Source organism: Macaca thibetana, chromosome 15 (genome assembly GCF_024542745.1).
Source record: "Macaca thibetana thibetana isolate TM-01 chromosome 15, ASM2454274v1, whole genome shotgun sequence".
Lineage (NCBI taxonomy): Eukaryota > Metazoa > Chordata > Mammalia > Primates > Cercopithecidae > Macaca > Macaca thibetana.
This window is the reverse complement of record NC_065592.1, coordinates 76,911,618-76,926,446: the sequence shown is the minus strand read 5'-3', so window position 1 is coordinate 76,926,446 and position 14,829 is coordinate 76,911,618. Positions and strand designations below refer to the sequence as shown.

General features: G+C 40.6%; 1 protein-coding gene across 4 annotated transcripts in view; it reads right to left on the bottom strand.

Annotated features, from left to right (window-relative positions):
- The window catches only part of GLIS3 (GLIS family zinc finger 3), a 481,516-nt gene that overhangs the window by 55,328 nt on the left and 411,359 nt on the right, over positions 1-14,829 (bottom strand). The window lies entirely within an intron of this gene.

The window sequence follows — 14,829 nt, the reverse complement described above, 5'->3', positions numbered from 1 at the left end:
TACTTGGCCTTCATCAAAGAGGAGTCTCTCAAACTACGAAAAAACAGCTCTGGGATCTTCCCCCACTGTTGCCCGTTATGACACAGAGAGTGAGTTACAGCCCCATTCACAGGGGCAGCCTAGCTTTCGAGAACTGTATACGACCTCAAACGTGAATATGTGCCCATTTAGATCAGCTAATTGGTACGATGTCACAGAAGAAACTGGGGCTTGTCACTCTCAGAGTCTATCAGAAAGGTTCCCTCAGTGTCTGGGACCTACTCCGTAGACATCTCATTATGCTGCAATCATGGCAGCAGCATTAGGCTGATTCTCTTCAACTTCCTTCTTTGTACAAAGTTATGCTGAGCTCCATACCCATTTCTGTTCTTTTTGAACTTACTCTACTAATATCAAAGAATAAATGGATTTTTTTAAAAAAATAAATCAGGTTCAGGATTAAGAAAGAGAAGCCACATTATCAAAAAGATTTGAGGGTTTAAAAGTTCAGGGAGTTGTATTTTTATACCAGTACCACTTTTCCCCAACCTCTCCAGGATAGAATGAGTACCCCAGATGACCTAGCCCCCAAAAGCTTAATCCAAAGGAACAAGAGTTCAAGTATTTCAAGGAACATGTAAAGAGGCAGAATTACCATCTTCCCGCTCAAAAAGCTACTGACAAGGGTGTGATCTGATTTGAAGGGTTTATTTCTGGTAAATCAGCATTCTGTCAGGTTAACTCTTGTCCTCAGAAGCCTGTACCCACCACAGTCCTCCAAAGAGGTGGTGAGGCCTGAAAATGCTTACCAGCTCAGAAAGGCAAGGCTGAGCTTCTGTTGTGTGCGTCAGCTTCCGTACAAGTTGCATATTTGCAAACTCGCTAGAGTCACCTTATGAATCACTAACCTCATTTATACTCAGCTAGCTCAGGGAACCACAATTCTGCTTGTATTCCAAATAATAATTTTACCCAGGGGAGAAGGCTGTTTGGATTGACTGTGGCAATAATTTCAAAACTGGTGTTTGTCAGCATGGAGCTCGGTGTTTTATATACTATTCCAAAATCTGATGGAATAATAAAGGTCACAGAGATACTGTGAAAACACAGCTAACTTTTTTTTTCTGCTTCAGTGTAGAAATGTGAGCTCTCCTATTTATTTTGTTGTAGCTGCTGAATGCACCCGGTATTTATTTTTCCCCGGAGGTTTTTTTGTATGTATGTGATGTGTTTATCACAAGGGAAGACTTGCCCCTGCTGTTTACAACCCAATGGGCAACAAGGAAACTTGGTGTGCACACTCTGTGCTCTACTCTACGGTCCAACAGAAAGTGTGCTGCTTCTCAGAGGTCTATATTAGTTATACTTGGCATTAGCTACAATGACACAGGCTGGGAAATTGGGGATTGTTTGTAGCCTGCCACTTGCTCAGAGTTAAGCCTGGTTTAGGACCTCTCTTTCATCCCATTTAACAGCCAGGAACAACCATCCATCATCTGCCTGTCCATCATCCATCTGTTCACCCATCTATCATTCAGCCATTATTTTAATATTCAATATTGATTAAGTGTCTATTACGTGCTTGATACTCTACTATATGCAGGTCCCTGTCCTTGGGGAAACTGTAATTTAGTGAAGCGAGTAGACCTCTCTATATCGGTTTTACCAAAATACCAAGACCTATTAGTGTAAATCATTGGACAGTGTTAAAAGCACTTTAACGCACTGTCTTATTTGTGACCCCACAATGTATCTGGCCAAACCAGACAACTGACCACACTCATGTATTATGACAATTTATACTACTGAGCTTTTTTCTGTGATGTCCTCTACCTTTTTCTACTCACTTTATTATGTTTGCTCTATATACAGAGTTAACGGTGTTCTTTTTATTCTTCTCTTAGCAGGCAATTACTCCACAAATATGTATGGGGTACCTATCATGTGGCAGACATGAAGCTGTGTCCTGGGACAGGAAACAAGACATCCTTGGTGCCTGGTATCTCCAAACAGCATCAGTTCATGTTCATTGAGTAAACAATGATGAACAAGATATAAATGCCAATGGAATGTTGGGGCTCAGTGACTAGGACAGGGACAGAAAGGAACATTTATCCACCAACTCCTATTCCTCATCTGTCGACAGTTGCCCCATCGGTCAAGATTAATTTGCTCACACTTTCAGGGGCACATGTACCAGAGTGGCTAAATGTTCTCACAGACGCCCGACATCAGGGTATCGGAGAAGCCTCAGGGCAGAAATCCAGAGGGACATGGTGCAGTTGAGGAAAGGTGCTACCAAGCTATGGCTGGTGCATCAGCTGGCTGCATTAGCAAAGGCCACTAGAAACAGGTGGTGAAGGGGATGCTAGGTGGGGCACACAAGGTGTCTGGTATAGGGCTGAAGGCTCCAGAATGTGCCTTCCAGCTGTGCTGGTGTTGACTGACTGCCAATCAAGCCCACGTCAACTGGTGTTGACTGACCAGCAGTCAAGCCCACATCCATAGCCCTTCCCTTGAATGCTATGGCTGGTGAAGGGGACAGAAAAGGGCAGTGGTCCTCTTTTAGGGCCCCATGAGAATAAGAAAGGGAGGGCTTTAGGGTTCGATTTAAAATCTCAATTTGGAAAATGTACTGAATAGTTTCTTATGTAGGGTGTAGGGAATCACTTCTCTGGAAAACAAAGTCTATGCCTTGCCTTTGTTTTCTATATTATAGGAAAATCTTACTTCTGGTGAGATTACAACCTAGTAGAAGCCTGTAAGTCAGTGTCTACATGAGAGCACTTTGCATGCCAAGTTCATGCCATGACTGCTCATTGTAGACATCGCTTGTGACCAAGATGATGACCAGAAATTTGGAGGAAGTAACAACAGACACAAGCATGCTTTCCAACATTTATCCAATCCCCATCTCACATACCCGTCAAAAAAAAATGGACAACACTCTGGAGTCAGAGAGCTGTGGCTTCAACAGAATTGTCCTTTGTCTCTGCCAATGATCCACTGTGGCACAGGAAATGCCTCTTTTACTTACCCTGACTACTAGGAATTTCTGACCATACCACAGTCACGCATCCAGAATTCAATCTTTATTACTACAGTGTAGGAATATTCTTTTATTCATTCATCCTTTCAAACACAATTTTTCAGCACCTACTCCGCACCAGGCAGGTGCTAATGTCTATTAATGTTCTAAGTCTGAATACCTGCCGACTTCATACAGACTTTCCCACCACAACATATGGTTCCATACAAATGTTCAGGTTTTGCCAAGTGATTTTTAACCTCAGGAAGAAAATCTCCACCTTAGAGTAAACCTGCAATGCCATTTGCAAAAGGAAAAACCTCCTTCCATACACATTCAAAATAATTTTCCAAACTCAACCAGTAGAGCACACAATGTGGCCTATCGACCAAAACATAAGGAAGAGAGCTGATCCCTCCAGAATACCGGGCAATATTAACAAAACTGTTGTGATCAAATCAGCTGACACACACAGGCTGCTCCGCAGGAGCAGCCTTCATTGTCTGTGTCAACTCAGGGGTCTTTACTGCTTTTAAGGCAGGAAGAAGGCTTGTAAGTGAACTTCCAGACATAGCTGATGACTGGCAGCTGGAACAACTGATTAAGCACAGCAGAGGAACATATTGGAAATTCTTATTGCTTTTGTGATTAAGAGATGGTAGTCTCCCTAAGGAAATAAAAGCCTGTTCTTGAGACGAATATGTGAGACCTGTCTTCATCAGACGGCCAGGAATTGGCCTCCCTGCTGCCATGGGCTTTCTCTCTCTTAGTGACCTGGCTCACTGCAGTCTCTCATCCATCTACAGTAGAGGTAGGTGGAAGTAACTCAGTTGAGCTTTATAATTTTAACAAAGCAGCATCTGTTGATCTATGTGGTTCTCAGGTGTCATCTCATCAGCTACCAGGGCATTCTAGGTGGCACCTATAGCTCAGGTTAATTTGGTTAATATGCAGTTCTCTCTTTGTCCAAATGAAAACTACTAATCTGTATTTCTAATGGTTACAAACAGGGCATCCTTGGGGTTACTTCAGCTGTAATATATTTATTGTGTGGATGGAGGGAGGCCAAGAGTGTTAGTAGCATCCCCAAATAAAGATTACTTGTCTCAGGCCATCGCCAGAGCGGAGGAAGGCTACCATAGGCATTGCTTGGTAACAGTGTTTTCATCCTTTTAGAGGGAAAAGGTGAAGACCTGGGCTAAGGCATATTAAAAACAGCCAATATGAATTCTTGTTTAAAACTATGTGAGCAGCAACAGTCCTGCTTCTCAAGCTTTAATGTGCAAATAAATCATCAAGGTAAAATATAGATTCTGACTCACTAAGTCTTGGGGGTGCTGACATTCTGAACTTCTAACAAACTATCAAAGTCCCTGGTGGTGCTGAGGCTGCTGGTATGGAAACTACACTTTGAGTAGTAGGTGCTGGGGATCCTGTCTCAGCTTCATTTCATCTTCTTGCTGCCCCTTGATACCTTGGAATCGATAGTTAAGATTTATTGAGCATTTATAATGTGTAAAGTTCTTTATAAACATTTCCCCAGTTTACTGATGAGGAACTTGAGGCCTATTCTGGTTCCTGGTTAAGTTACCTGGCCTAGGTCACATGGCGGGCAAATAGTGGAGCTGGAATTCAAACCCGGGAAGCCTGATTTTATTAATAGATCCCATGACCCTGCCCACCACCCTACATTGCCTCCCAAAGGCAAGAAAGATTCAAGAAAAGGCATAGAAGTGTTGTATCAGGGCCCCTGAACACTCTGTTTGCAAAGGCTGCTTGTTGCCAATGGCCACTAATCCCCCACCACAAACAACCCATAAGTAGCTTTAGCCATCAAACTGTGGGTTAGAATGCAAAAAGGATATTCCCATTTCTGTTTCCGCCCATCCTGAAAGCAATTTAACATTGAAGAGAGAAGTTTTCCAGCTCTGAAAATTATTTCAGGCAAGAAATTAACTGAATTATTTGGTTTAGAAAACAAACAGCTGGTAGGAAATGTGCTTTTTCCCAAATAAAGATTTCAGATACTTGCCAGAGGCATATTGATCCACTGTTGGGAAAAGACGAAAGGCAGGGAAGGGTTATTCATGAGCAATTAGTTATATGCATCCTTTACCACAAGCAAGAATGATGTTCTGGGCTGAAAGGCCACCAATTGTCAATAATGCACCAAGGGGAGGTTTACTGTGTGGATCTGCAACCACTGAGCTGCTTTGTAAATCTGCACTGGAGTCACTCATGGTTGCATTATGGCCATGGTGCTGCTCCTCATGAAGGCTTGCTCTCATAGAAAAGGGGGAACCGGTATTACCCACAGACCGTGAATTCACATGTAAGTAGTGCCAGAGTAATGTTGAGATCCTGACAAATGACATTAGTTGCTTGGTGGCTGGAACATGGGAAGAGGTACTGGCTCACCATTCATCTCTTGGGCAGTATTTCCAGGGTCAAGGCACAGAAGATAAGCTAATCAATGACATCAGGGTAAATGAGCGTTCACAGAGGCACTAAAATGAATGGGAAGCCCCATGTGAATGGTGAGCTGAATCTTGTCTCTCTGTCTCTCTCCCTGGAGAATTTGAGAGCTGGGAAAAGTTCAGGAACAACTGGACAATAGAAATTCTGATTCCCTCCGCCTCATCCGAAATCGGGCACTCTATAGAGATAGTGTCAGCGTGGTTATTAACAGAACAAAGCATACACAATGTGAGACAGACCTGAATTTGAATCCTAGCCTTAGCAATGTGTCCTAGGCAAATCACTTAGCCTAAGGTTTCAATTTCTTCATCTTAAATAAGGATAATACCTCACTGGACTGTGAGGAGGATTATAGCAGGAGCAGAAAACACTTAGCATACGCCTGAACGCCAGTCAAGTGCTCAAGAAACCATTGTTGCTATTATTTGGCTACTTATATTATTGTAATTATTACCATTATTAATAGAACTAGGGAAAGATAAGGGTACCTGTTGCTCCCAAATGGTAAATCTTGAATAAAGTATGACCTCCTATATAAACTACAGATGGAAGAATTCACACAAATATAAACTGTGGTGTTATTTTAAAAATGCAGAAGAGTTTACACATCATACTCAAATAAGCTTTTTGTTGTTCCATTTTTTTTGTACGAGTTGCTATAAAGTGGGGCCTATGAAAGAATCCTCAAGGGTTAAAATGTACTTTATTTTGCAGGAGTAGAGTAGTACACACCTTTGAGTTACAACCCATAATGCATTTCAGTTTAAAAGATAACAAGTCATTTTCATGCATGACTGTACTTCGTTAAGGAGCGAAAATGGGCTGTTACTAAAATGTCAACACAATTGTCCCTCTTGAAGCTTAGTTTATCTTGAAGTATTTTTACACTTTCAGCACTTCTTTTTGTTTGTTTCTCCAAGAGCATAAAGATTCAGAATTTTCAGGATTCAAGAAAGACTTTCCCTTCAGGCATTCTGAAGAAAATTACCAATACTGGGGGTGACTCAGGTTTTGGCCCCCAATAGTGAAAATACAGGGTCTGATATCCTCTGCGTTTTTTTTTTTTTTTTTTTCATTTCACCTTGGAGCAATTTAATTGTGTTGTCCTTCAATGAAAAATGCTCTCTGAACCGAAATTCACAAACCAGAAGCAGATTTCTAGCAAGGAAAATACCCTGTCAGGGTCACTTGGAAGGCTGCATTTGGTATTGAGGTTAATTGGAGAACAGGAGAGAGGCCTCAGCTAATCTTAGCCTTGCTGACAATGAGTAGAAGGAACTAGTTTTCTTTTTTCTTTCTTCTTAATGTCTGAGCATTTCCCCCCTTCCCCTGCCTCTGCATCAGGAAGGGCATCATTCCATATTCTACCTGTATTAGGAAAAAGTAGCTTCTTAAGGGTTTGCACAGTCCTCTCTCTAATCTTTCCCTTCTCCTTCTGGCATGAATACTTTCAATATTGCCAATCCCTAAAAATCTATTATTTCTGCCTGTCTTTTTTTTCCTTCCCACTTTGCGGGATAGAGTATCATTATCCAGCAGCCCTGATGAGAGGATAATGAAACAATCCCTTCTCAACTGGATCGGGCGACTGTCAGACTAAAATGACACCACCCGTACATCCTTGACATGCTACCCTAAGCTAATTGATGGCAAACATTGGCAACTGTCTCCGGTACACGAAGACAAAGAAAACATACTCATGTCACCTGATGGGAGAGCTACCTGGCAACGGATAAACAAGTGTGTTAGGGAGGCATTCTATTAAGGTAAGTGAGGGCACGGCTCTGTAGAACATGCCTATTAACTTTGAGCTTAAGCGTGCTGCTATTCTCTAGGGAACAGAAATAAATAAAGCAAAATGAGAATTTATTGATGTCTGGACAGCTACATGAATATTCAGGTTCTCTTACAAATAGATATTCCCCCATGAGCTCCAAACTTCTGTGTAGGCTGCCCAATTACATTTCCACATCATGCAGCTGGATTTATAGCCAGGGAAGGGGTGTTAGTGTTTGGAAGAGGATACAGGCTTATATGCTTTTCTGGAGTTCCCTACAATACAACTAGAAGATAATGGCTGATGCCATCTACATAAATGTCAAAAGGTACCATCAAGCATTCCTAAATACCAGGTCTAATTAACTTCATGTTAGGAAAAGCTCCGGAAACATCTGCATTTCAGAACAGACATTTTGTTACCAGTAGAATGGCATCATCTGGCAGCTCTATCAACTTCTCTGGGACGAACCTTTCATACAGCCCTCTTAGATCTTTCCAAACAATGCATGACACAGCTAACCTCAAATCTCCTACCTTTTCTGTCTTTTCTCCACCTCCCAACCTACCAGCTACTCACCTTCAAAGGATTCATTACACAGAAAGTCAATAAAACAACTAGAACGAGCACACGATTCAGACTACCCTGTGGGAAATCTGTCATTTCTTCCTGGTCTGTGTGTTATGTTAACCCTCGCTAGGCAGAGTGGGAAGGCAGAAAAAAAGGAGAAAGATGGGGCAGACGTGGCCAATCACTCCTGGAAGTTCTCACAGAAAGATCCCTCACCTTTTTTTGGAAATAAAAGTTTTACTTGGCCACAAATCAAAGTTGCAGTACAAAATACTGGGCTTCCAATCTCCTCATTACTCATCCCTCAACTATCTCCTACCTGTACCATGTTAACCACAAAAGATATTTCCTCCCTTTCAGAGCGTGCTGGGACAATCCCACCCACTCTACTTTCACGTGACTTCTAAAATCACTTCACAGTGAAGGCTTCTTGGAAATAGATTTTTAGCATAGACAGCCAATCTGATTTTTAATGCACTATTATTCTAGCCAAAGTCAAGGGTTGACCTACCAACTCTGAACTCTCTCAGAGAGCCTCTCCCTTTCCTAGATGTGTAAAATGAAGTGACAACAGCCCTTCTGGAGAATTATGGTATAGTGAGGAACTCACAGCTTTGATTATCATGAGCCCTGGGCGAAATGGCATCTATAAGCTGGTTTTATTATGACTCTAGAGAACCCCCTTTCCTCCTTTTTTCACACTCTGACCATACTTCCATTTGGCCATCAGGTACTTCATGTCACCTCCTAGCTTACTTTACTCTCAAGATAGATGCTAGAAGGCACTTACATGCTGTCGTGAATTTATGCCCATATACAACATTTTTTTCAAATCATTTTTATTTAAAGGCTTTTATCTGTATCTGGAATGGAGGGTTCAGCCTTCAGTTATATCTATTTCAAACATCCTTGTTGCTGGTAGAAAATATATTTTGAGGAAGCAAGCGATATCCCTGTTAGAATGTGACTAGCTGGGTCCCTAAAGTTCAATATTTCAATTACTTGCTTTACTTCAGGATTTAATTTATATGTCTAGGAGAGGCTTAGATTTTCGAAAACATAATCCTTGATATTCAAGAATTTGAGATACTTTCCTTTCTAGGAAAAAAATCTTGGGCAGAATAAAACCAGGACTGCTCCTGCCTCTGATCTCTCTGCCAGCCTTTAGCACCTCATAACTAGAATGGAGCCCCACCCATCCTGCGGCAGCTTCTTCCTAAGTGAGAGCCACATTAGTCAGCGCTGCCACAATGGCCCAGGCTGCTTCTGCAGGTGTCTTCTTGCAATTTGTTGACTTTAACCAGTAATAGTTCCATTTGAGGGCCACTACTTTTGCGGTTCCATACAGTGCCCTGGGAGAACTACGAGTATTGGGTGGTACATGTGTTCTGGATGCCTTCAATGGAAACAGCTCTGCCATTATCTGTTTTAAATATTGGGCCTTAAAAAGTCTCCAAAAACCCATGGACTAGAAGACTACTAAAGTATTTGCTAAATCTAAAATATTATGGGGATCAATAAAATGATAAAACCTGCATGTATTACATGATCCTAAACTGTCTTATAATACATTCTCCTCTTTAATTCATTTCAATTAATCAACTTTACGGATGCCTTGATTTCACTCAGTCATTCTGATGAATGTCTCAGATGTAAGTATAAAACAGGACTGGCAAACCTTTGTTTTAAAGGAGCAGACAGTAAATATTTTAGGCTTTGCAGGCAAGAGGCAATGTTCACATTCTTCAGGCAACCGTTCTCACCTAAAGGCTAATAACTTAAAACAATTTTTTACATTAAAAACTGCTAAAACCATCTTTAGTTCTCAGGTCATGCAAAAACATGGGGCAGGCCAGATTTGGCCTGTGGGCCATAGTTTGCTGATTCTCAGTGTAATAACCGTTGCATGCTAACTACTAAGAACCATCATGAAAAGACTAGGGAACTGTTTTTGAAATATGAAAACTAAATTTGAGGTAAGCAACAGTCAAGAACAGCTTTTTTAGACACCTTAGAGTATATTTTGAGATAAATGACATGGACTGGAAGAGCCTATTTACAAAATGACCTCAGGATAGGGGCCACACCCCAGCAATACCAAAACAAGGAGTGTGTAAAATTGCACTGGCCAAGGCCATCAATCCCATTTCTCCTTTTCTCCACCTGCCTAACTGTCACAAATTCACTGTTCATTAAATTCATTTTTCAAGCAGGCAATGGCACTCTGTACAACCAGTATAAGCATACTTCTAGTCTTCATGGCAACAACAAAAAAAAAGTCTCATTTGCAGATCAGAAAATGGGCCTTAGAATACAGAGGCACCAGTCCTCACCTTGACTTAAATTCTTCTTGGAAGGAACTCTTTATGTCAGCACATCTGTTACTGACTACCAAGTAGTAGCACCCAGCATAAAAGATACGGATAGAAGGGTTTCTATTCACTGCCACAGACATTGACTTGGTTCACAAGTAATTATCTAAGATTTTAAGCAAAGGGGAAAGAAAAAAAGAGAAAAGAACGTGAGCATCTGCCAACTGCCGGGCAGTGTCCTAAACTCTTTTACGCTATCTCATTTAGTTCTCGTAACAGTCCTATGAAGTCAGTATTATCATCATTATAGAAAAGGAAACATAACCTCCCCAAACTGAATATCTAGGGACTGGAGATCCGGAATTGGACTTTAGATTTAGCTCCATGTTCTTTCTGGCATAGCACGCTGTCTCTAACAAAACAAACCAACAAAACAAAACAAAACAACAACAACAACAACACTATTTTTGAATGACCAAACCCTAGTAACCATCAATACACAATTTTGACATTGTGAGTATGGGGGCATTGCCACCCCAGTGATGGGTTTGTAATCCCAATTTGTTTTTCTTTAGAGAGCTGCAGTAGATTTCTTTAATTAAAAAATGCCATGTGAACTACTGGCAAAGTAGTGGAATACGAAATGTAAAGAAACATATTACAGTTTTCTTTTATTCTACTGAATGATGTTGATTATATTCCCAAAATTTTAGGCTTCCACTTTTCCAGAAGAAGAAGAAGGAGGAGGAGGAAGGAGGAAGGAGGAAGGAGGAAAAAAGAAGGAAGAAGGAAGAAGGAGGAAGAAGGAGAAGAAGAAGAAAGTAGAAGGAGGAGGAGAAGGAGGAGGAAGAAGAGGAGGACAAGAAGGTAGGTAATCGGTAATCTGTGGCACCTGTTCTCTAATTTTCAGAACTATAGCATGTATTTTTATAGTATTTAGATAAAAGCAACAATAATTACAACTACTAGACGCTGAACACTTACTATGTTTAAAGAACTCTTTATGTAATTTAATCCAGCAATTGATCGCACTAAGAGGAAAAGTTAGGTTACAGGAAGAAGTATCATTTCCATTTATAAATGTTACATTTGAGCATAGATTGGCTAAACCTATGATCACAGGGATTGTACAAAACATAGTCAGTAATGCAATTTAAGAAAAAAAAGCCGCTGCCATGGTGCATGCTTGTAATCTCAGAACTTTGGGAGACCAAGGCAGGAAGATAACTTGAGGCCAGGAGTTTGACATAAGCCTGGGTAAGACCTTGTCTCTACACAAAATAATTTTAAAAATAAATTAGCCAGGTGGGGTGGCACACACCTGAAGTCTCAGCTACTCAGAAGGTTGAGGCAGGAGGATCACTTGAGCCCAGGGGTTCAAGGTTACAGTGAGCTATGATCATACCACTGCACTCTAGCCTGAGTGGCAAAGTGAGATCCTGTCTCAAAAGAAAAGACACAAAATACTGTCCATTCTTGCTTTTTGTATAGCTATGACTCTGAACTGCGTTAGTCCTCCAGAACTATGAATCCTAGATCATTACTTTCCCAACTGCAAAATCTTCTAGGGTAGCTGATGCGTCGCATCTTTCATGAAGTACATCCACTTCTCAGAAATGTTTGATAGGTATCCCTGTTAACCAGCTTGAGGAGCAAATTCCTATGCGCGTTGATAAGACTACATCCCATTTTCTTCTTAATCATGAAGAGTTCCCTTTTCTGAAGCCACTCACTCCTAGAAGGCAGAAATAAGGACTTTCTCTATGTCCCCACGGAAAAGGTTCCAGTGAAGCTTACAGACCCCTCACTTCCTAAGGTGGGGCTAAGTGTTAGTAGAAACTCCAGGGTAAGACTCAACTCTGAAATCCAGAGCTGATGGGTAGTGAGTGTAGAAGCAGGACACGAGCAGCTAAGTTCACTAGAGAGAACAGGACTGGAGTCTCAGGAGCAAACCCAGGTCACAGCTAGAACCAGGGAGTTCTGGAAGCAAGGCAAAAGCAGCGTGGAAATTTAGGTAGAAAAACTAAGACTCCAAGAAGGCAGCTGCAACTTCTGATGAATCAATGCCTGCTGTGAAGGCAGTGTTAATGGTTTGAGTCACGGCCAGGGCACCTGAGCAGGGCAGATCAGCCCATGACAATATTGAGGAAGATACCATAAAAGCCAGTCTTCTGGGACACTGCTGATAGCTGTGTAGAATGAATAAATTCCACAATACTCTCTCTATTCAGTGCCTGCAATATGCTCTCTTATTACTGTAAAATATGGCAAGTAATATCCAAGTTATAATTCATTAATGTCCCTTAATTTAGAGTCTTTGCTATTCTTAACATTGTCGGTACCCATACAAATATAAAAAAGATGAAATTTCACTGTGGCTACAAACACCCTGAATATGAACAGTTTTTTTCTTTACTCTTCACACGAAAGAGACATAACCATCTATGTTTTTCTTTCCTTGGAAGGTAAATTCAGTTGAAGCAGAAAGTCAGAACTTTAGACTCAGCAGTCTGGTCTATAACTTCTTAACCATAAAAAGTATTAGCTTCTCATTTCAGAAATTCTATCCTGAATTCTCTGTTTTGCCACCCTTAAGACCTGCTTCAGGTACACCTCAAAGTATAATAGACCCAACCTTCTCTTCTCATATTCCAGTTGATTACTGGTGAAATTATACTCATTTAACTTTTATTTTAAGTTCAAGGGTACATGTGCAGGTTTGTTATATAGATAAGCTTGTGTCATGGGGGTTTGCTGTACAGATTATTTCATTGCCCAGGTATTAAGTCTAGTTGTTTTTCCTGATACTCTCCCTCCTCTCACCCTCCACCTTCCGATAGAAATAATAATATAAAAATAATCAATACTTTTCCCAATAAGGATAAAGCTACAATTGCCCAGCCTCACTACTTGCCTCTCCTCCTCAATGAGGTATGGAATTGTTTTTGCTCACCCACAAAAATATTTTTACAGCAAAACTTGCACATATTGTAAAACTGGGTATTTCAGCTTAATCTTGCATGAAAAACTAACATGAATACAAGGGAATAAGTGGATATGAAAAATTGAAGCACCAAATTAAGCAGCCTGCAAACATATAAAGGCATTAACATTAGCTGCATACATGCAAATGTGCCCTGTGCTGGCTGGGAATCAGAATCTTCATTTTCTTCAGCTGAGTGGTTATGAGATCTCATTCTTAATCAAAATATGAGCAGTGCCATTATAACGCTGCTGTGGGTTGACAAGCAAAATATCCACCTATAGGTTTTATGTAGTGAGAAACAGAAATAGACACTACAGTGCAATTCTAATTCTAACTCCTCCCAGTCAAGATTCAGGTCATGTTTTCCCAGAAGTCATATGCCTACATTTTATGATCCAGAGCAATGGCTTTCAAAGGGTGAAAAACATTTGAGCAGCAGCACCTGGACCAGCAGCACCTGGTGGTGTCACCTGGGAACTTGTTAGAAATGTCTGGCAGAAATTCAGATTCTTGGGACTCACTCAGACCTTCTGAATCAGAAACGCTGGGGGTGGGGCCCAGCAAACTGTATTTTCACAAGATTTCCAGGCGATTTGATGCATACTGAAGGACTGGCTCAGGACTAGGGGGGGCACAATTAACAGGTTAAAACGACCAGTGCCTACAACAGAGAAGTATGAGGCTTGCTCCTGACCTCAGCATTCTCCAATCTTGCTCGGTGGACCATCCACAGATGCAAGAGAGGTTACAAAAACTGCAAGGTTTTGATAGCAGTTCAAAGGAATGCTTCACACAGACTTTGCCAAATGTTTACCTTTAAATCCCTTTTGTGCCCCAAGTTTCCACCTCCTTCTGACCAATTCCAAAACTGTTCTGCTGCTTTTTCACCTTTGTAAATTCCAAGCAAAGCAGTGCTTTTGAAGTTAATGCAAGTAATAACTATGCATTTTTATAATGCTCTATGTCTTTTTAAAGACTTTTACATAGTTATGTTGTTTAATCTTCACAACTCTCCTATAAAGTTTAACCTACTGGGAAATGTGTGTGGTAGTTTAGAACCCTCTAATAAATCTCTAACTTAATAACCATTTTTTGAGAACAGACTATATGAGGCACTTTTACAGAAAATTATTTCTAACACAACTCTGCAAGCCGTCCCATGACAGCAAATATACCCAATTTAAGAATGTAGAAAACGTACTAAAACATATACCATAAAATTACATTAAAATGAAATATTAACTATTTCACAAATTTATGTTAAATCCTGTATAGATTTTTATATGGTGCTATTTATTATAAAAAGTAATAATATTGTAAGAGAGAAGCCATCACCTCCCAGTCAGGAGGGTAGAGGGAAGAGAACAACACATGATTTCAAATAATCCTCCTCCCAAAAAAGTCTTTTTCCTTCTACATTTCCCTATATTATCTGAAAAAAAACACCTATTTTTTTTTTCAGAAAAATCTAAGGTTACATTCAAAATTTGGATAATTCAACAGGACTTGTAAGCTCTAAACATAACAATTGTTTTATAACCCAATACAATTGGAATTAATAAAATTCCCTTCTTCTTGTAGATTTCTCTTGTTCCAGCTGTGTTAGCTCATCCTTGATGAGTAGTTTCTGTGGGACTCAAACATCTCAACCACACTGGCCTCTATGATGTCTTCATGGCTTAGGTCATCTGCTAAGGTC